Source organism: Dicentrarchus labrax, unplaced genomic scaffold, assembly GCF_905237075.1.
Source record: "Dicentrarchus labrax unplaced genomic scaffold, dlabrax2021, whole genome shotgun sequence".
Taxonomy (NCBI): domain Eukaryota; kingdom Metazoa; phylum Chordata; class Actinopteri; family Moronidae; genus Dicentrarchus; species Dicentrarchus labrax.
Window position 1 is genome coordinate 26,966,105 of NW_026136706.1, and position 22,143 is coordinate 26,988,247.

General features: G+C 41.7%; 1 long non-coding RNA gene across 1 annotated transcript; it reads left to right on the top strand.

Moving 5' to 3' along the window:
* The first annotated feature begins 11,327 nt into the window (after nt 1–11,327).
* Nucleotides 11,328–12,166, top strand: LOC127365394 (uncharacterized). The gene is made up of 2 exons (XR_007885196.1): nt 11,328–11,645; nt 11,722–12,166. It is a non-coding gene; the product is annotated as an uncharacterized LOC127365394 (long non-coding RNA).
* Nucleotides 12,167–22,143: the final 9,977 nt, after the last annotated feature.

A 22,143-nucleotide genomic window follows, 5' to 3' on the forward strand; every position in this document is an offset into this window, starting at 1 on the left:
ACATGCAAGTGAATTGTTTTGTGATTGTTTTTCTTTGTGGGTTTCAGTCTGTGGAAGACCCCAACACTTTACTTCAGGCAAGACCACTCTTCAGCCCTGTGGTCATTGTCTGCGAAACCAACTGCATACTGGCCATTGGAACCATGCCTGTGCTGATCTTCCCAAAAGAGGACATCTCTGACAGTGTGATCATGGCATGTTACTACACATTTCACCTTACATATCCCAAGCGCATAGCCACACTCCTCTCTGTGCTGCAGACAGAGGTCCTCATGGATGCCATCCACGACCGAGACATGACTTCCTCATATAAAAAAGCTATGGCTGAGTGGAAGAAGTTTATCACTGAGTAGAACATTAGTAAAAAGGTTGATGCCCTGTTCGCGCACCGAATTCACTATGGCCAACTTTGACGGCACGCCAGGCACACGCCCTTCAACGTAGTCACGAATTGAATAGCGTTCATTCAGTACCATTTTTTGACTGTACTGACCAATTTTGAAGTAGATCCGATAAATTCCCTAGGAGGAGTTCGTTCAAATACAATGCAAAAAATTCACCGAAAATGCGCACGGAATTCACTATGGCCAACTTTGAGGGCACGCCATGGACACGCCCTTCAACGTACATGCACAAATAGCACAACTTTTAATCAGAACCATTTTTTGCATTGATCCGATAAATTCCCTAGGAAGAGTTCGTTCAAATACAACGCGAAAAGTTCGCTGAAATTGAAATTTTATATCAAAATAGCGGACTTCCTGTAGGGTTTCGGGTATGGGTCCAAGAGGCTTTTTTGTACGTCCTGGCATGTTACACGTGCCTACCAAGTTTTGTACATATCAGTGAAACGTGGCGCCGGGGCTGCGGTTTTTTTATCCTGTAGGGGGCGCTACAAACACAACAAACACGATTTTTGGTATGTGAGCTTCAGGCACCACTCTACACGTGCCCTGTGAATTTCATATTCATAACTATTACGGTCTCCGCACAGTGATTTACCATGCCTCCAGAGCGCCACCTAGTGGCGGATTTTTGACACATTTTTTAGCAAGCCTCAGGGAGCCATGGGCAAGCATCGTACCAAGTTTCATTTCAATCACACGTGCCGTTATGGAGATATAAACTTCTTTATTTTAAAGAGCGCCACCTAGAGGCGATGGCCTGAAATTGTGCACGATGCCTAAGGAAGACATGGGGAACTAAGGACCCAAGTTTGATGTCAATTGGACATACCAATGTGGAGAAATGGTCAACTTCCTTTTTTGACAAAAAATCTACAGGAAGTTAGAATTTTATAGCGTTCTTATTTTTTGAAATTTCAAAAATGTTCAAATTACTCTTTTTGCCAGGGTGGTCCCCAGGTGCTAGGTGAAAAAAAAAGGAACACGAAAAAGTATTTTAAGGACATTTCACGCTCTAACGAACAAAAATTATAGGCGGGGCCTGTATGGGGAGATTCAGCTCTATTCACCGAACGCGTGGATATAAGTTTTTTGAATGTGTGACAGACGATGCTGGAGTTTTTAGCCTAAACGCACTTTTCATGATAGTAGTGCCACCTAGTGGCGGACCCGAAAGCGACGCATAGAATATAACATTTTTCACCAGGCCTGACAACTTTGCCAAATAAAATTGACTTTTCATATATGTTCAGGGGGGCAAAAACACAATCGAAAGTGCTAAAAATAGGGAAGAAGAAACAAAGCAAAAACACTAGGGACCTCCAGCGGTCGCTTGCGAGGTCCCTAATAATAAGAAGAAATGAAGTAAAAACAATAGGGACCTCCAGCGGTCGCTGGCTTGGTCCCTATTAAGGACCTCCAGCGGTCACTGGCTCGGTCCCTAATAATAGGTAAGAAAAAGAATTCTAGCAAATACAATAGGGACCTCCGGCGATTTCTGGCTCGGTCCCTAATAATTCCTAGAGATACAATAGGGCCTTCGCACGATTTGTGCTCTGGGCCTAAATATCATGACTGTGAAAGCTCTCTGATGGAAATCCAAAGTTCGGCGTTGACAGTGTGCAGGACTCACAACCTTCTTCTGATTTTACAGCCAGAACAGTGGATGAGAACGTGTTTTGACTCCAGCTGGTCTGAATATAAACGTGTCAGTAGTCAGGTCCATAAAGCATTCAGCCACAGAAACACAAATCTGAGTCCTGCTCAGAGCACTTTAAACACAAACACATTCTTCTATTCATTCACTGAAATGTTTTTCATCCATTTAAAGGATATGAAAAAAAAACAACAAAAAACTGCCCGTAAAAGGAGGCTTTCATACTTGTCCCATTTCTTTTTCAACTAGTTGAATAATAGAAAAATACCAAGAATAAATGCAACATATGAATCATTTAGTGAAATGCCATTTAGAAAATAAATTAAACATTGGAATGTGCAGAATGCTGTCTGAAAGGCTCACATTTCATTAGTTGCATCCAGAATAGTGTATGTATAAACAGAAAACATGAAATGTCAAAAATATCTTGAAGATGCAGCTGGGCTTTTAGGATCTGAAAACTACAAAACAACCAAAGAACATAAAGAACTAGAAAATTCCTAAAGAAATTTTGATTGTGCCTTGCTCTGGCCCGTGACACTGGCCCATACATTACTGACACTGCCGAGTAGTTTACAGTACAATGAGGGGAGACACCTGTGTTTAATTCGGCGTACGCGTGATCCACTAACAACCACGTATTTTAATGACAAATCTTGTTTTTTCCATCTATTGCCACGGTCTTCTCCCACTGAAATAGTGAGGCTGGTAACGAGCTGATGCGACAAAGTCGGCCAAAAAGTTGGTATTTATGTATTATATTGATGCCGAATTAACAAGAAGACTGTTGAGATATGATGAGTTTTTTCTTGTGTTTCTACAGTTATGTGCTTTTATGTAAGCGCAAATAATTGTTAATATATGGTATTTCTTAAATGGAGTTTGGCATAATATTGTCCTGGGATAATGCAGTAAGGGTCATGGTTTAATTAAAATTGCTAAAGTAACTAAATAAGTAATAACCACAATGGTGGGAATAATAAGTATGTAGTTATAATAATAATAATAATAATAACAACAACAATAATAAGTAATGCTATCAATAATATGAATAACAATATTTATATTAATAAATAATACATAATTAAGAAAGAAAACTATTCTTACTGTGCAGTCATAGCCATGGCCAGGAACGACCGAAATGAAAACCGAAAAGACCGTGAGCGTCGTCATCTTGTTGACTATAGCACTGCCGAGTTTCAGTGGCTAAAGTTAAAAAATGTGACCTGGGGAGATTGAGAGAGAAGAGGTTCAACGAGCTCCTTTAAACATTTCTCCTCTACATTTTAACATGGGAGTAGATGGGGCTGTGAGAGGGTGTTGCTGGCGCATCAGTGCGTCTGCCGCCAAAACTATTTCTCTGACAGCTTCAGCAGTGGTATCACTGCGACCCCAACGAATTTACCTACATTTCTATCTATAAATTATATCTGTAGAGTGACATTTCTGGTCTTGAGAGCAGTTTACAAATTTATTTTTCGACAGTTTTTTCTCTCTCCCCACACTCTAGCGATGATGTCACGCACTCTGGCAGTTGAAGGTTCTCGCAATACACACCCATTCATTTTTTGGACCGGTTTTTGGCGATTTACCGGCAAACCGTTTGGCGAAATGCTTAGTCATAGCACACCATTCCCGGCCGAGCCGCACGTTTTGATACCTTTTTTGTGTATGTGCGACCAAAACTGCGGGAGAAGAAGCGCGCCGAAAAACAGGCGGAAGAATAATAAGAAAACAAAGCAAAGAGAAGAGTAGTATTGTGCTTGCTTATGCAAGGCACAATAACTAGTCCTCTGTTAAAATATTGTTCTTCAGCAGCTACATAAACACTGTGATTCAGGGTTGTTTTTTTTCTGTTGAAGACTGCAATTACCTTCAAACAGCCATTACCTGTTCTAACGAGTTTGATATCTTCTGTTTTTGTGTTTGGGTCCAGTTTGTAACATTTAGGAGGATCTATTGTCAGAAATGGAATATAATATTCATAGGCACTGGTTTTATTGCCACTTTTATTCAGCATCTTATTAATCTTATTCTGTATGTTTTTGTCTTTTAATCTATATTTGTATGATGAAACAGTCTGTATCTATATTTTCATTAGCGTATAATAACCTAAATATAAGAAATGTTATTTTATATTAGTGTCACTCTACGTCAGTACTTCTCAAATAGTGGGGCGCGCCCCCCTGGGAGGGTGCAGTGAGGTGTCAGGCAGGGCGCGACAGGCGGGGGTGACTGACGGAGGGAGAGATGGAGAAGTTTCTGACAGTAGTAAAAGAAAAACGGAGGAGGCGTCAGAGGCAAGAACAGCAAGTGACGGTAACTGGCATAAACCCTTTTAAGACCAGGAAATATGACGAAGCCTACATAGCCCTGGGTTTACCGTGAATACGGTCGGAAATGAGGAAAGACCTGTGTGTGTTTTATGTTTAAAAACTCTGGCAGCAGACAGCATGAAACCAAACAAATTAAGACGGCACTTGGAGACCTTACACCCCAGTTATGTCAATAAGCCACTGGACTTTTTTCATCGAAAGCTCGATGAGTATCGCCAACCGGCCGGTCATTTAGTGAGTGCGGCATCAGTAAATAAAAAAGCACCGTTATCCTCGTGCAAACACCGCCACATCGCAAGGTCCAAAAAACCTCACACGATAGCAGAGTAGCTAATACTCCGGCAGCATTGGACATGGTCACAATCATAGGTGAGGAAAGTGCTGAGACACTGAATACTGTCCCTCTGTCCAATGACACGATCGGGAGACGTATATTTGACATTTCAGATGACCTCCAAGAACAACTCACAGAACATCTAACAGACAAACGTTATATGGAGAGAAGTTTGTTCCTTTATTATTCAATCAAATAGAATAGATTTGGTAAATGGTAAATGGACCTGTACTTGTATAGCGCCTTTCTAGTCTTCCGACCACTCAAAGCGCTTTTACACTACGTGCCACATTCACCCTTTCACACACATTCACTCAGTGATGGCAAAGTCCATCGAACAGAAACTAACATTCATACACACTCACACACCAATGCACGGCATCGGGAGCAATTCGGGGTTCAGTATCTTGCTCAAGGATACTTCGACATGTGGCACCAGGAGCCAGGGATCGAACCCACAACCTTCCAATTGAGGAACGACCTGCTCTGCCTCTGAGCCACAGCCGCCCACTGAAACCAAAAAAGAGATTTGAGAGCAAAAAAGAGTAAGTGGTAGTTTCGTAATCCACGGTAGTACTGTTGTGCAGGAACCGTGACGTTTTGGCACCGCGAGTACCATGCAACACTAAATGTTTAAATCACAGCCCTACGTTGTATACGTATTATATATGTATATTCTCTCGTCCACCAGCGTAGGCCCCGCCCATCAAGTGCAGTTGAATTCGCAAGCAAAACTTTAGAATTTGCAAGCAAAGAGGACTGATTTGCAAACAAAACTTTATAACTCGCAAGTAAAGAGGACTGATTTATAAGCAAAATGGTTGTATGTTTTTACTTACAAACATTAGTTTTGATTGAAGTTGAAGAAATATGTTCTCTCATATTTTTTTTTCAATTGCAACCTGTTCTGTTTCGATCTCAAAAAAAAATTTTTGATTGCCACTTACTCTTTTTGCTCTCAAATCTCTTTTTTGGTTTCAAATCTATTCTATTTGATTGAATAATAAAGGAACAAAATTCTCTCCATAACATTAAATATAAGTAATATTGTTGCAAATGTTGCACAAAAAAAAAAAAAATGTTACAAAGTCATATACCTTTTTGAAAAGGAATAAGCTGATGAAGCTGACAAGTGACCAATGTTTATAGTTTAACATTTTGAATGTTACTGTTAAGTCTATAAAAATGCACATCCCAGTGAATCATTTGCACTTTTTTTAGTTGTTGCAGATGTTATCTCAGCTCATTTTATTAATCTATTTTGATAATCAGGTGATTGTATGCAGAATGCTGGTGCTAGCAACTCATACAGTGGTTTGTACAGATAAATAAATAAATATTATCAGGTTCTCAATAGTATCAAAATTCAGGGGGGGCGTGAAAAAATTTCTGTCCTCTAGGGGGGGCATGACAAAATAATTGAGAACCACTGCTCTACGTGCAGAATTCATTTGCATCACACTGGATACAAGCAAACCGAGTCGTAACACATCTGATGCCCTACTCTCAATAAGACAGCCTTGGTCTTTGGAATGTGCTTAGCTCATTGCACAATGAATAACACCTCTCCTAACTAGGGTAAGACAACTAGAGAAAAACACTATACTGTAACCCTGCAAAATTAAACATGGAATAACACAACATTATAAAGTTCGCTTCATGTTCAGAGAACCTTATCCTTGAATGCATTTTCCCACTAAACTTGCTTTTAGCTGTAATTTCATTGTGAAATTGTTGCGACCCTCCTCCATCCCTTTCACTTCTAGACATGTTTAGATTCCATCAGGGGTTTTCCTATGCAACCCCTACAAATACAATGATGTCTTGATCGTGTCAAATTACCTCTAATAGACTTTGCATGTCTCCTCTTTATTGTGAACATCAATTGAATATATTTGATATTCAAAATGAGGTCTCTCCTGATTGAACTAAAGACAGCTAGAAGTGTAAGGTCAGGGAGACACAGGAGGCAAGCGCTGTCCATTTTCTTTTTGGGTCCATGTTGACCATCTGCGATCGGCTCCTTCTCTGTAGCATTTTGGCCTTCCACAAGCAAATCAGTCAAGTAATGGAATATTTCCAGTTGTTGAATGTCAGCGTTTCAATTTTCCACGCTTACAAAACGTTTACAAAAATTAATCTAAGGATGTGATTGGATTGTTGGATTTCCGATCAGTAGGGGGGTGGCAACAAACATGACATGCTGCTTCTTGACCATGTCATCATGTAAATGAGAATTGGTTCTCATTTGACTTATCTGGTTAAAAAAAGGTAAAATAAACCCAAAAAAAATATGGCTGTAACTAATTACTTTTGGGGAAGCAACTATAATATTATTACTAAAATGTATTAGTAATTAGTTACACTACTAATTACTGGGCAAAGTAATATTGTAACTAGTGATGCTTTACTGCCCAACACTGGTTGTGATTGACTTCAGATTATGTACTTATTCCACATATTTATGTCTAAATAGAGCAAGAGACAAACACACACACACACACACACACACACACACACGAGGGAGGCCTCTCCCTTTGATCATCACCAGATGGCCCTTTTAACTTCCATGAAAAATGCATGAGGTTATGAACACCAACTGTATGAGGAATAGAAAAGAGCACAGGATCAGAATAGCTTGTTAACCAGCACAGCCAAATGCGCCTCTGCCGTCAGGCTCACGTTTATGCACAAACTGACCTATAGTATCATGGTGCTTTGTGAGACCTCCTTCTGTGACTTGATATCCAGTAACAGAACAACAACAGCTGTGATGATGATCAAAAAAGGTGATAAAAAAGGGAGATATCTTCTTCCTAACTACTCCATCCATCTAGCAGCCACTGATTCACCTGCAGACTAACTTAGCACAAAAAGTAAGGAAATTTGTGTTTGGTTGATTATTTATCTGTGGTAACAATGCTTTTTGGCAATAAATCTTACACCGTTGGAAAGCCTGGTTAGGTCCCTTTCAAATGGTACCCCATTTGTAAGGAGCATGCACTTGTGGGATGAGCAGCAGAGCTGAGTATGTGGGTTGGACCCATGAAAAATTTGCCAAATCTTCTCTGCCAATGCCAAACAGCTTATTCTGCCATTGACTCGTTTGGTGTTTGGTGGATTGGATGATTGAAGTTTGGAGAAACAAGACATATTGGCAATTTAACAATTTATTCATTTCACAAACAGGAGCCTCAGTAGCGTGTGGAAGAACCATACACAGCCACAACAGCTTGGCACCTCCTCCTCATGATGGTCACCAGCCTGGTCACACACTGCTGTGGGATGGCATTCCATTCTTCAACCAGCATTTGTCGCAAGTCAGCCAACGTGGTTGTGTTGGTCACTCTGGCATGAACAGCACGCCCAAGCTTATCCCACAAGTGTTCAATGGGGTTGAGGTCAGGACTGCTGGCAGGCCATTCCATCCTCTCCACTCCCACATTCTGGAGGTAGTCTCTGATAAACCCCGCCCTGTGGGGGTGAGCATTGTCATCTTGGAGGATAGAGTTCGGTCCCAGACTGTGGAGATATGGGATTGCCACTGGTTGCAGAATCTCATCTCTATATCTCTCTGCATTGAGATTGCCTCCAATGATGACAAGCCTCATTTTTCCTGTGAGGGAGATGCCGCCCCACACCATCACACTGCCTCCACCAAAAGATGTTATTCGGTATCGGTGCAGCAATTAGCATAGCGTTCTCCACGTCTTCTCCACACTTAGATCCCATGATCCAACTGCCGTAGGCAGAATCTGGACTCATCACTGAACATAACGTACCTCCACATGTTCAGGTTCCAGTGCACTTGTTGCCGACACCAGTGCAAACGGGCCTGACGGTGAAGGGCAGTCATGGTAGGACTCTTGGCAGCCCTATGAGACCAGAGATTGGCAGCGTGTCGTCTGTTCCGCATTGTCTGGGCAGAGAGCCGTCGGCCATATCTCTCTCTCTACACTCTAGTGATAATGTTACGATCTCTAATTGCAAGCATTCTACCAATACACACCCATTCATTTTTTTGGCCTGCTTTTTGGCGATTTATCGGCAAACTGTTTGGCGAAACGCTTAAAAAAGTCATCGCACTATGTCTTGACCTAGCCGCACATCTTGATACCTTTTTTGTGTATGTGCCACCAAAACTGCGGGAGGAGAAGCGCACTAGAAAATTCCTAAAGAAATTTTGATTGTGCCTTGCTCTGGCCCGTGTGTTAATACCATGTCTTGCTCTCTAGCACGCTAGCGCTAGCATATTAATGCCATGTAATCCTCCCTATAGCATATTGATAACCTGTCATCCTCCTTAATTGCGCTAGCATATTAATACCACGTCATTATCTTTAGCTAGCGCTAGCATATTAATACCATGTCATTCTCTTTAGCTAGCTAGCTAGAGCTAGCACACATAAACACATTAACCAAAGCAAGTGCTTAGCTATGTGCTAATCGCTGGCTATGCGCTAATCGCTAGCTAACCGCTAATCGCTAGCTAAGCGCTAAGCGCTAGCTATGCGCTAATCGCTAGCTAAGTGCTAGCTTTGGTTAATGTGTTTAATTGTATTATGCTCCTGAAGGAGTGCTAATGTAAATTAAGGAACAGCTCATCGTAGGGTAAAATATTTAAGGTGTATTGAACTTATTTTGTGTTAATATTAAAATCATTCAGCTTTAAATTGTTTGTTTGTTAGCCACCTTCTAATTATCTTTAGCTAGCCAGCTAGCTAACACTAGCTTATTAATGCCTTGTCAGCCTCTGTAGCTAGCTATGTGTGTGTGTGTGTGTGAGGCAGGCTTTGGTTGTCATGGCAATCAGGGGAGCCCACAGCAGCTGCGCGCGCTCTCTCTCTGTCTCTAACTCCTCAGAGAGACAGAAACATTTAAAATGAATCCCCTCGAACCCATGGCCAGGAACGACCGAAATGAAAACCGAAAAGACCGTGAGCGTCGTCATCTTGTTGACTATAGCACTGCCGAGTTTCAGTGGTTAAAGTTAAAAAATGTGACCTGGGGAGATTGAGAGAGAAGAGGTTCAACGAGCTCCTTTCAAGGTTTCTCCTCTCCATTTTAACATGGGAGTAGATGGGGCCGTGAGAGGGTGTTGCTGGCGCATCAGTGCGTCTCCCGCCAACAGTATTTCTCTGACAGCTTCAGCAGTGGTATCACTGCGACCCCAACAGATTTACCTACGTTTCTATCTATAAATTATTACATTATACATTCATACCTTGTTCTGTCTAGCTAGGGGTGATGTCACGCACTTTAGCGGTTGAAGATTTTTGCAATACACACCCATTCATTTATTGGCCTGGTTTTGGCGATTTATCGGCAAACTGTTAGAAACGCTTAGAAAAGTCATAGCACTAATGTCCTCACCGAGCCGCATGTTTTGATACTTTTTTTGTGTATGTGCGACCAAAACTGCGGGAGGAGAAGCGCGCCGAAAAATGTACGGAAGAATAATAATAAGCACACAGCATAATAGTAGTGTGCTGTCCCAGGCAAACTAATAATAATAATAAGTATGGGCAAGAATAGTATTGTGCTTTTCAAGGTACAATTATAAGCCTGAAGAAGAATAGTAGTTTGCTGTCCCAGGCACACTAATAATAAGCACGGGGGATAATAGTAGTGTGCTTTGCAGGCACACTAATAAGTATGGGGGATAATAGAAGTGTGCTTTCCAGGCACACTAATAATAAGCACGGGGGATAACAGTAGTTTGCTTTGCAGGCACACTAATATTAAGCACGGGGAATAATAGTAGTGTGCTTTTCAGGCACACTAATTAAGTATGAGGAATAATAGTAGTGTGCTTTTAAGGCACACTAATAAGTATGAGGGATAACAGTAGTGTGCTTTGCAGGCACACTAACAAGACCACGGCCAGAATCAGAAGACACCAAATTCGTTAGGAACCAATATGTTGAGCAGCAATAATGAGTCAGGCAGAGGAATAAATGTTGAGTAGCCACTCTTGTATTTTTATATTGAATAAAGAGAAATGTTCAATTTATACAGTTATAAAAGAATGACCAAAAATGACCAGAACACAAAAAGTGTGCACACGAAAAATGAAATGAGAGTGTTCATTGGGGCACTTCAAAACTACAATTGTTGCAGGTGCACCTGCTATAAAATGTTCATGAGAGTGTAATGTGAATGTGAATGTGTGTGAGTGTGTACGTGTGTATCTCCTTGTCTGTGTCTTTTCTTCAAGGTCTTGGCTCGCCATCTGACACAATCAGGATCATGTCTTGGTGCTCGAATCTTCCCGTCCTCTCAAAAACCTGACAAATAAGGTCATATCTATTATACCCTATTCTCAGATGCATCATTAATGGTTTAAATGCCAAAATGCTACATATATCTTTAATCTTATCAAATCTCAAATCTTCAGGTTCAGTTGTACAACATTAAACATTCAAAGATATCAAAGTTCAAATATGTGGACTAAACATTCAAGAACTCACATGTGTTACTGTTCATATGAACAGCGTTTCAATAATACTTACGATAAGTTACCATTAACATTCACAATATATCATATCCATATCATTCATTGATAACTGGAAGCCTTTTTGGGGAAAAAATGGTCTGATTAGGAGAGACGGCATCCATCCCACTTTGGATGGAGCGGCTCTCTTATCTAGAAATATGGCGAAGTTTATCTCTAAAACCTGACAGTCCAGAGTTAGGACCAGGAAGCAGAGCTGCTGTCTTACACACTTCTCTGCGCTTTCTTTAGAACAGTCACCCATCCAAAACCCCATAGAGACTGTGTCTGTCCCCCGACCACCTAAATTATTTAAAGAAATAAAAACAAGAGGAGTTCAACATAAAAATCTAATAAAAATTAAAACCAACTCCTCAGTAGCACAAAATAAGAGAATGAAATGTGGGCTGTTAAATATCAGGTCTCTGTCCTCTAAAGCTGTTTTAGTGAATGAATTAATATCAGATTATGATATTGATTTACTTTGTCTTACTGAGACCTGGTTGTCCCACAAGGAGTATGTTAGCCTAAATGAATCCACCCCCCCCCCAGTCATATTAATACTCACATTCCTCGAGGCACAGGCCGAGGAGGTGGAGTAGCAGCCATATATGATTCGAGCGTTTTAATGGACCCTAAACCTAAACTAAATTATAATTCATTTGAAAGCCTTGTTCTTAGTCTTTCTCACCCAAACTGGAAAACATTGCAGCCAGTTCTATTTGTTATAGTGTACCCAACTCCTGGACCGTACTCTGATTTTATATCTGAATTCTCAGAGTTTCTATCAAGTTTAGTCCTTAAATCAGATAAAGTAATTATTGTAGGTGATTTTAATATTCATATGGATGTTGACAATGACAGCCTTAGTAACGCATTTATATCATTAATAGACTCAATTGGCTTCTGTCAGAGTGTAAATAAACCAACTCATTGTTTTAATCACACTCTTGACCTTGTTTTATCATATGGCATTTATATTGAACATTTAATAGTCTTCCCACATAATCCTTTCCTATCTGACCATTATTTAATAACTTTTGAATTCATACTATTAGATTATAAGCCTTCCTACAGCAGATGTCTATCTGACAGTGCTGTAGCTAAATTTAAGGAGGAGATTCCTTCAATGTTTAATTCAATGCCATGTCTGAATTTAACAGAGTCCTATAACGACTTTAGTCCCTCTGAAATTGATAATCTTGTCGTTAGTGCTACAGGCTCACTACGATCAACATTAGACTATCGCTCCTATAAAAAGGAAATTATTAAAACATAGGAGACTAGCACCTTGGTATAACCACCAAACCCGCCAGTTAAAACAAATAGCTAGGAAATCTGAAAGGAAATGGCGCTCTTCCAAATTATCAGAATATCGCTCAAATTGGCAAGATAATCTTAAAATTTATAGAAAGGCCCTCCGTAATGCCAGAGGAGCCTATTACTCAGCACTAATAGAAGAAAATAAGAATAACCCTAGGTTCCTCTTCAGCACTGTAGCCAGGCTGACAGAGAGTCACAGCTCTATTGAGCCACATATCCCCATAAACTTAAGTAGCAATGACTTCATGAGCTTCTTCTATAATAAAATTATTACTATTAGAGAAAAAATTAATCACCAACTGCCATCAACAGTTATCAGTGGCTCTCCAAGTTCAGGGACTTCTGTCAATGTAAACTTAGAGATATATTTAGACTGTTTTTCTGCTGTCGATCTTCATCAGTTAACTTCAATCATTTCTTCATCGAAGCCATCAACCTGTCTATTAGACCCGATCCCAACTAGGCTGCTTAAAGAAGTTGTTTCCTTAATTGGCACTTCTTTACTGGATATGATTAATCTTTCTTTATTATCAGGATATGTACCACAGTCCTTTAAAGTAGCTGTAATTAAACCCCTTCTTAAAAAGTCCACTCTTGACCCAGGGGTTTTAGCCAACTATAGACTGATTTCTAACCTCCCCTTCCTCTCTAAGATTCTGGAGAAAGTAGTCGCCAAAGAGTTGTGTGAATTTCTACATAACAATAGTTTATTTGAGGATTTTCAGTCAGGATTTAGAGTTCATCATAGCACAGAGACAGCTCTGGTTAAAGTTAATAATGACCTTCTGACTGCTTCTGACAATGGACTTGTCTCTGTACTTGTATTATTAGATCTTAGTGCTGCATTTGACACCATTGACCATAATATTCTTTTAGAGAGACTTGAGCAACAAATTGGCATTAAAGGAACCGCACTAAGCTGGTTTAAGTCATATTTATCAGATCGCTCGCAGTTTGTACATGTTAACGATGAATCTTCAATAAATACTACAGTTAGTCATGGAGTTCCACAAGGTTCTGTACTTGGACCAATACTATTTACTTTATATATGCTCCCTTTAGGCAACATTATTAGGAATCACTCCATTAACTTTCACTGTTATGCAGATGATACGCAGTTATATCTATCAATCAAGCCCAATGAAATTAATCAATTATCTAAATTACAAACATGTCTTAAGGACATAAAATCCTGGATGACCTGCAATTTTCTGATGTTAAACTCAGAAAAAAACGAAATTCTTGTTCTTGGCCCTAAAAACCTTAGAGACTCACTGTCTAAAGATATTGTTAGTCTAGATGGCATTAACTTGGCCTCTAGCACCACTGTCAGGAATCTTGGAGTTATCTTTGACCAGGATTTGTCATTTAACTCCCACATAAAGCAGACCTCTAGGACTGCCTTCTTTCATTTACGTAATATTAGAAAAAATAGACACATACTATCACAGACAGATGCAGAAAAACTAATCCATGCATTTGTTACTTCAAGGCTGGATTACTGCAACTCTTTATTATCAGGCTGCCCCAATAAGTCCATTAAAACGCTCCAATTAATTCAGAACGCTGCAGCACGAGTACTGACAGGAACTAGAAAAAGAGATCACATCTCTCCTGTACTAGCTTCTCTGCATTGGCTCCCTGTAAAATGTAGAATAGAATTTAAAATCCTCCTCCTCACCTATAAAGCTCTTCATGGTCAGGCCCCTTCATATCTTAAAGAGCTCATAGTACCCTATTACCCCACTAGAACACTACGTTCTCTGAATGCTGGGCTACTTGTGGTTCCTATAGTCTCTAAAAGTAGAACAGGAGCCAGAGCCTTCAGTTACCAAGCTCCTCTTCTGTGGAACCAGCTTCCATTTGTGGTTCGGGAGGCAGACACCCTCGCCAAATTTAAGAGTAGGCTTAAGACATTCCTCTTTGATAAAGCTTATAGTTAGGGCTGGATCAGGTGAATCCTGAACCATCCCTTAGTTATGCTGCTATAGGCCTAGACTATCGGGGGATTTCCCATGGTGCACTGAGCTCCTCCCTTCCTCTCTCTTTCTGCACTCATTCGTGTCCCATTAATGCATGTTACTAACTTCACTTCTTCCCCGGAGTTCTTGTGCTTTCTCGTCTCGCAGGTTCTTGTCGGTCCTGGTGGAGCCTACTGCCATGGTCCTGCTAGATTGCCATTGCCAATACTGTTGTTGCTGTGCACCTGTCTGTCTGTCTCTCGCTCTCTCTCTCTCTGCCTCTCTCTCTCTCTCTCTCACCCCAACTGGTCGAGACAGACGACCACCCACCTAGAGCCGGAGGATCTGTCCTAGCTTTTAACAGGCAGTTTTTCCTTGCCCTTGTCGCCAAGTGCTTGCTGATGGTGGTACTGTTGGGTCTCTGTAATTAATGTTTTAAAGAGTTCGGTCTAGACCTGCTCTATTTGAAAAGTGTCCTGAGATAACTTCTGTTATGAATTGCCGCTATACAAATAAAATTGAATTGAATTGAATTGAATTGAATTGAAAAAACCAGGATAACATAACATGCAAATAAAATAACAGTAAATACACATACTGAGTTGTATTCAGAGGTATCAAAGAAGTGTGCTTAATTACTCCTCATACACCATAGGCCTACTAGTGCGAAAGAAACTAAAGCAAAACTTACCCTCCTAGTTACTTACTCACAATTGAAATGAAATAAATCCCTTCAATAGCTTGCATTTACAAAATAAATGTTATTTCTCTCTCATCATATTAATTATCAAATAACTTGTTTTTTAAATTGGCAATAGCAAAATAGAACAACTTCCCTTTTATATACATCGGCATAAAGTAATAGACACAATATGCATGTTCAAAACATTGCATCATTATTCACCTCATTCACTCCCATAGACTTTAGTACCGCCACCACTTTTGTTAGCACACAGAGAAACAACAGAAAAATAGCACCAGAGCAGCTAGGAGGGACACGTTTCTCACCGTTGCTCTGTGTTTCAAAGCCAAACACGTCGATGTCGGGGCTTGCAGTGGCTCACAAGATGGAAGATAAGTGGTTAGCCAACGTAACTCGTCTCCTTCGTTCAGTCACTCGGCTCCGGACTCTCAGTAGGTAAGTGCACTGGCCTTATCTTTCTCATTTCACAGTTTATTTTTCCTTTTCCATTCTTCTTTTTGCTACTGTTGGATGTTTGATCTTCACTGTGTACTGTGATTTTCAACTGGGCAGGGCTTACAAACGTGATTTGTGTCATCACAAATACTGGATGTGTCCTTTTACATGTCTGAAGGGTATCTTTAAATGAATAAATCAACACCACTCTCATATCTTCTCCAGATGGTGCCCTTGGGTGCTTAACCCTTTAGGTGCCGGGTTTCATTTTTAAAAATACTAGATTTTGACATCAAAATTTAAGAAGGCTCTGGCTTGAAAGTGGTTTGAGATAGAGACAAAGTGTAAATGAGACAAATGTTGAGAATGACCTAAAGTTTATCTAGGGACTACATTTTTTTATGACGTCATATGGTGGCAGCCATATTGGATTATGTAATTTTCATGAAATACCTGATATTTTGAAAGAGATTTGAACTTATTTCATCAGATTCACCCCACTCCATCTATTTGTAATGTTGTCCCAAACCAAATGAACAAGGAAAAAGTAAACCAACAGTCATAAACTAGAACTATTACTACACCACAAAACTCATGTAGACGTTTTTTATGATTTTTTTTTTTTTTTTGTGCCTACAGAGAATGTGTGCCTATCTATCCAGATGACACTGTTTATAGTTTGTCAGAGTGTGGAACCTCTCATTACAACGCACATCACACAGGTCTACCCCACACTGATTGCACCTGTATTGTGTCTGATGACGATCGGAGCAAACTACACAGTCTGGACGATCACCAGTGTCACGGAGCCAGTGGCGTTCTGTAAGCCTCTGTGGCATTTCTCCCCCCTCTGCTGAATGCCTTCCACGTATTTTGTTTTCTCTCTTGGAGAAGCCCTCAAGCAAAGCAGTGATAAAGACCTGCACAAAGGCCTTCAGTGGCTTGTGTGGACCGGCAGTCACGATTGTACCATTTCTTTGACCGATGTGTGGTTTTCCTCCTCTGATCAGCAGTGTCTACTCCCCCCATGAATGAATTGTACCTATCCACACACACAGGTCTGTTTACATCCTTAAACCCACTGTCCGTATGTTTGGACCTGATCCGTTTCTGGACACACGAGTTCCCATGAAGAGTGGACAACAAATGGAAACGCTTTACGTTATGCCACGCACACGCCAACATTTTGCCATGCCTCATGAACACTGGGTCATCTCCTCTGGCCAAGGGCAACTCGGTCTTTCTCAGGGCCTTTGGCATACCTCGCCTTTGGCTACTGACTGTCCCACACAAACCAGTTTCATCATTTGCCAACTCAGTTGCTACAGCTGGTGACGTGTAGTAGCTATCCATATATAACTCATGCCCTTTCCCTATGTGCTGGGCCATCAGCTGCCGAACTAGAACATGGGTGGCACCTAAATCAGTGACCTCATCACCATGCTGTCCAGTGTACAAAGACCACTGCAGAACGTATCCTGACTTGGCTTCACTCAAAACAAATGCCTTATAACCATATTTGTCCGGTTTGTTCGGATTATACATTTTCAAGGTGGACTTTCCCTTGAAAGCTATGGTCATTTCATCCAGTGACAGTTGTTTGCGTGGGCCATAGACAGCTGAGAAGCGTGGAATGATCAGGTCAATTATTGGGCGCACCTTGAACAGTCTATCATAACCTGGCTGGCCCCTCTCAACATACTCCTCATTATTGGCAAAGTGGAAGAAAGACAGGATAATTTCAAATCTGTTCCTTGACATCACTTTCTGAAATCCTGGTGTAAAAGTTGGCCAAAATTCTGCCTAATAATCCTTGATCTCTGCTTTATGTACCAGGCCCATGCTCAAATGGAGTGACAGGAAGGCTTTTATTTGAGGGACAGTGACATCATACCATTCATGAAACCGTGAACTTCGCATTAGTTCATGAGAGCCTAAATACTGATGAGAACACCGATTTGTCTCCATTGTAATGTGACTCCAGAAATCATCAGTCAGAAAGAGTGACAAAAAATCTATAGGCCTTGAATCACCACGATATCCAACTTGCTCATCAAAGGACTTTATCCATTCCTGAAATACTTCCTCATCTCTCCAGTTAGCCCAGCCACCATTACCATCATCATCGTCATTTCCAGCCCTGTTCTGCCTTCCCCTGTTGCCTCTACCACGTCCACCTCTCCTATGGACACTGCGACTTCGTGTACCCCTGCCCCCCCTTCCATTTTGCAAAGGGTTGAAAGACTCATCATCACTACTTTCAGCCCTATTCAGACCCCCCCTGCTGCCTCTACGACACCCACCAGCCCTTCTACGAACACTTCGCCCACGTCTCCCCCTGCTATCCCCACTAGTGTTGGGAGAAGAGTTGGACTCGTGTGTGTTTTGTGCTTGGTGAACACTGCTGCGTCTCACAGACGCCCACGGACGCACTGTGACCGGCGCTGTAAAAAGAGTGAACGCTAACACCGCTGGTCCCAGCGCTATTCTCACCACCCCCACTACTTGCACGCTCGCTAATCGACCGATCATCATCTCCCAAAGGTGGATTTTCCCCTTCAGAATCAGAATCAGGATCAGTGAATAGGAGACCCATCACTTCCCTAAGCGTCAACTTTTTGCTTGCCATTTTCTCTCAATAACTCCTAAATCCAGCAATACCGCTTCAGCATAAATAGCTTCGTGGCACATATCTCCGATTTCTCACCCAACAACTCCTCAGTAGCTATTCGCTGTCCTAAAAGTCGCCTAATTTGCATAATTATTTTGTGAGAGTGAAGAAACTTTTACATTTACACCCCGCTCTGTATGCCAGGTCAAGAACAGCGGCGCATGCGTGATTCATTTGCAGCCTGGACGCGGAGTGGTGTGTGTCTCCTCTCTGCTCTGTCTGCAGGCTGGGACTGCTGCGCTAGGCTACTGTGAGACTGACCGCCTGTGAGTGCTTTTGGACGGGGGAGGGACTCACGACAGCCCCCGCTGCTCGTTGAGCACACTGCAGAGTGGTACGTGCTTTCACGTCAGAGTCTCCAAACAACACAAAGTCTCCAATAAGACCAGTAAAAGTCGCCAGATTTGACGCTAGTCGCTTTTGACAAAAAAGTCAAGTTTGGATGGGACTTCCTCGAACATTTTGCATTGAAGCATGACGTTTTTCTGAGCTAAGGTCTAAGTACTGGATGTCTGCCAACTAGCGGAGGAGAGTATGAACGACATATAACACTCTATTTGGAGAAAACAGCTGTTTGATTCAGTACCGCATCCTGTCGCAATTTTGCGACTTTGGTGCTTAAAGGGTTAAAGACTCTCAAATCAATGCCACAAATGCATCGTAGCCTTGTAGCCTATGCCATAACTTGATGTGCACCTCCCCAGTGATTTAACTACAGGTCCGCTTGGTGTGTATGTGCATTATCTGGGAATGGGAAGCAACTCATGCAAAACCCAGCATTAATAATGCTGTCTGAGAATCCCTCTTCAATCACGCACACACATTCTCAGACAAGTTTGTCCTTACACACACACCGCTGCCTTGCTGCATGCATTCTCTTATATGTCATATTGCCCGTCTCAGTCATTACAGCTTTTTCTCATTTTAGGTGGCCCAACGTTCACATTAGCTAACCTGTATCATATACGCTTGGGATACAACCCTGATAGCAGTGGCACTTGCATCCAAAAGTTTTCCAGGCAACGACACAGAACCCAATTGGCTCCCTGTTAGTGGGAAAGGCCTCTTCTAGTTGCAGTTGATATTTGTCCTCTCTCTGCCATATAAAGAATACAATTACATAATATGCTGTGAGAAGTTTACACTTTATTTTCTTCCACCTGAGACAAAAACGATTTTTGTGTTACATGAGTTAAGCTAAGGCTTATTATTACCTCCAGTATATTGAAAAGGTCAGTTTTTCCTTTTGTTAAAAGAAGTTAATCTCAGTTCACAGCCTACCAATTTAAATTCTGAGGTCAAAGTGTCCAGAGGCTTGAATGGATTCACCTGACAGTAATCTGTTTGAACAATGTTGAAACTCATATGGTAATGTATTCAACCTCTAGGTTGCACCATGCAGAGCAGTTTCGGGTGCCTTTATCTTACTTTAAGGCGAGGCTGTTCAGAGTCAGTGGGAGATTTGTGCTTGGTGAAATTAGGTTTAAATTAGAGAGGGGTTGGGTGACAACAAAGGTCTGTAGCTGGAAATTATTAGGGGACATTTATATGATCTATCTCTTTGAACTTTGAATTGAGTCTGCAACTGCATACTGCTACTACAACAGCTCCAACCGAACACCTTGAACAGGTGTCCAGGTGTTTAACAGCTAACTCTATTGACCCAATAAACAGTGGTACAGTTTTATTTTTTATTTATTTATTATTAACAATGTGTGAAGCAGTGGGTGGGGCTGACGTTAAGGAGTGGACTGCATCAAGTAAGGTTTTTATTGTTTTTACTACATTTTAGAATACCATTATTGACATCCAGTGGGCATCATCCTAGGCATCAGCTAAAAGTGACAAACACTAGACTGAACACTGGAAAATCAGTTCCAGTCATATTTAGAAAAGCATTACTATATTTTATTTGGACCATTGATTCCATGCTTCTAACTAGCATCAGCCATCACCACGAAGTGATCAACACCAGACCACCACGCAGCCAAGACATAGCCAGCTGGCCCACCCCAGCTTAGCTTAGGCTACAGTTAGCTAGTACGCTAGTAAGTTAGCCAGTAAGTTAGCCACACCTCAAGGAACTGTAATGTCACCGTTTCTGTTCACTCTCTTCACCTGTGATTTCACCTCCGGAGTGTGCCACCTACAGAAGTTTTCTGATGACTCCTCCATTCTCGGCTGTATCACAGACAATAGGGAGGAGGCGTACAGAGACCTGATCGAGAACTTCATTGGATGGTGTGACAGAAACCACCTACAGCTAAACACAGGGAAAACCAAGGAGTTGGTGGTGGACTTCCCCAGTTGCGATTAGGGGGGAGAAGGTGGAGATGGTGGACACCTACAAGTTCCTGGGGGTGCAACTAAACCATAAACTGGACTGGACGGAACACACTGAGGCCCTCTACAGGAAAGGACAGAGCAGGCTGTTCTTTTTGAGTCTCAGAGCACTAGGCAACTACGGATGTTCTACCAGTCTGTAGTGGCCAGTGTCATCTTTGCTGTGGTGTGCTGGGGAGGTGGCATTGGGGCTTGTGGTGCCAACAAACTGAGCAAGCTGGTGAAGAAGGCTAGCTTAGTGGTGGGGATGGAGCTGGGCTGTGTGGAGGCAGTGCCTGAGAAGAGGATGAGAGGGAACTGAAAGGAATCATGGACAACCCCTCTCATTCGCTATTCTAGGGAGAAAAAATAAAATGCCAAAATAATACATACTCATTCAAAGATACCTGAGAAAACAACATCAGAACAGTAACAAAGTATTTGTACTTTGTTATTTTCTACCTGTGTAATAAATCATTTGTATAATTTTTGGTTGCTGTCAAAAAAAAAGGGGGAGTTATTGTCCTCCAGCTACATCCTGTTACAGTGACTCTCTCAGAGGCCACACACAGAGTTGTTTTGCTGACCTGGACTGAGAGTGTTTCTATCCTCTGTCTGATAATGGTTTTGCAGGTCCAGGTCGGCGGCCTGCTTGCCTCCTGGAAGTGAAGGGACGAGGCTGCAGTCAGGCGGAGTGCTGCTGGTTAATGACCCATCATCTCAGGGATGTGCTGTAATTCTAGAGCCACAACGGAGCTGAGAGCTGCTGAACACTGCTAGTTCAAATACTGCTGCTTCATACCTGAGTCAGAAACACATCTGCAAAAGATAAAGAGCCAAGAGGGGATTTAGTGTGTGTAAGTATGGATGAACACAGAGATAGAGACATCTTACATATGCCGTATCTGTTCTCTCTCTTTTCCAATGTTGTTGGTGGTGGTGAGCGATCAGCCACTTTTTTGAGGAGATTCACTCACAGGGAGCTACACTATCTGATGTGGTTTTCATACAACTACTATACAATACGACAACAATAATATATTGCGATGGGTCAGATGTGTTTGGAAGCCAGACAGCAGCAACAGTAGCAGGGTGATGTATAGTGGCTGTGTCCCCTGTGTCAGGTGACAGAGATAATAGCAGCCACATCCTCTCAGCGGAGAGAGTCCTCCTGCTCTGAGATAACAAGGTCAGCTCGTCACTGTGTCTCCGCAGCTCTGCAGACACCCGATCTGTCGCCCTGCGGCTCTGGAGGCTTTTGGACAACTTTGAAAGCCTTTTACTTCAAGAAAACAGGGGAAGATGAGAGCACTAGATCTGGGAGTAATGGCAGGAGAGGCTCCATTAGTCTCCACACCAACGACTGATAGAGGACATTAAACATATGCCCTTCATGTTGAGTCAAGAGCCCTATTCGCACGGGACTAGAATTACCTGGGGACTTCTAGTAATTTGTAATAATTGTGGAGGTCGTCTGTGATCTTAATCCCGTGTGAATCTGCCA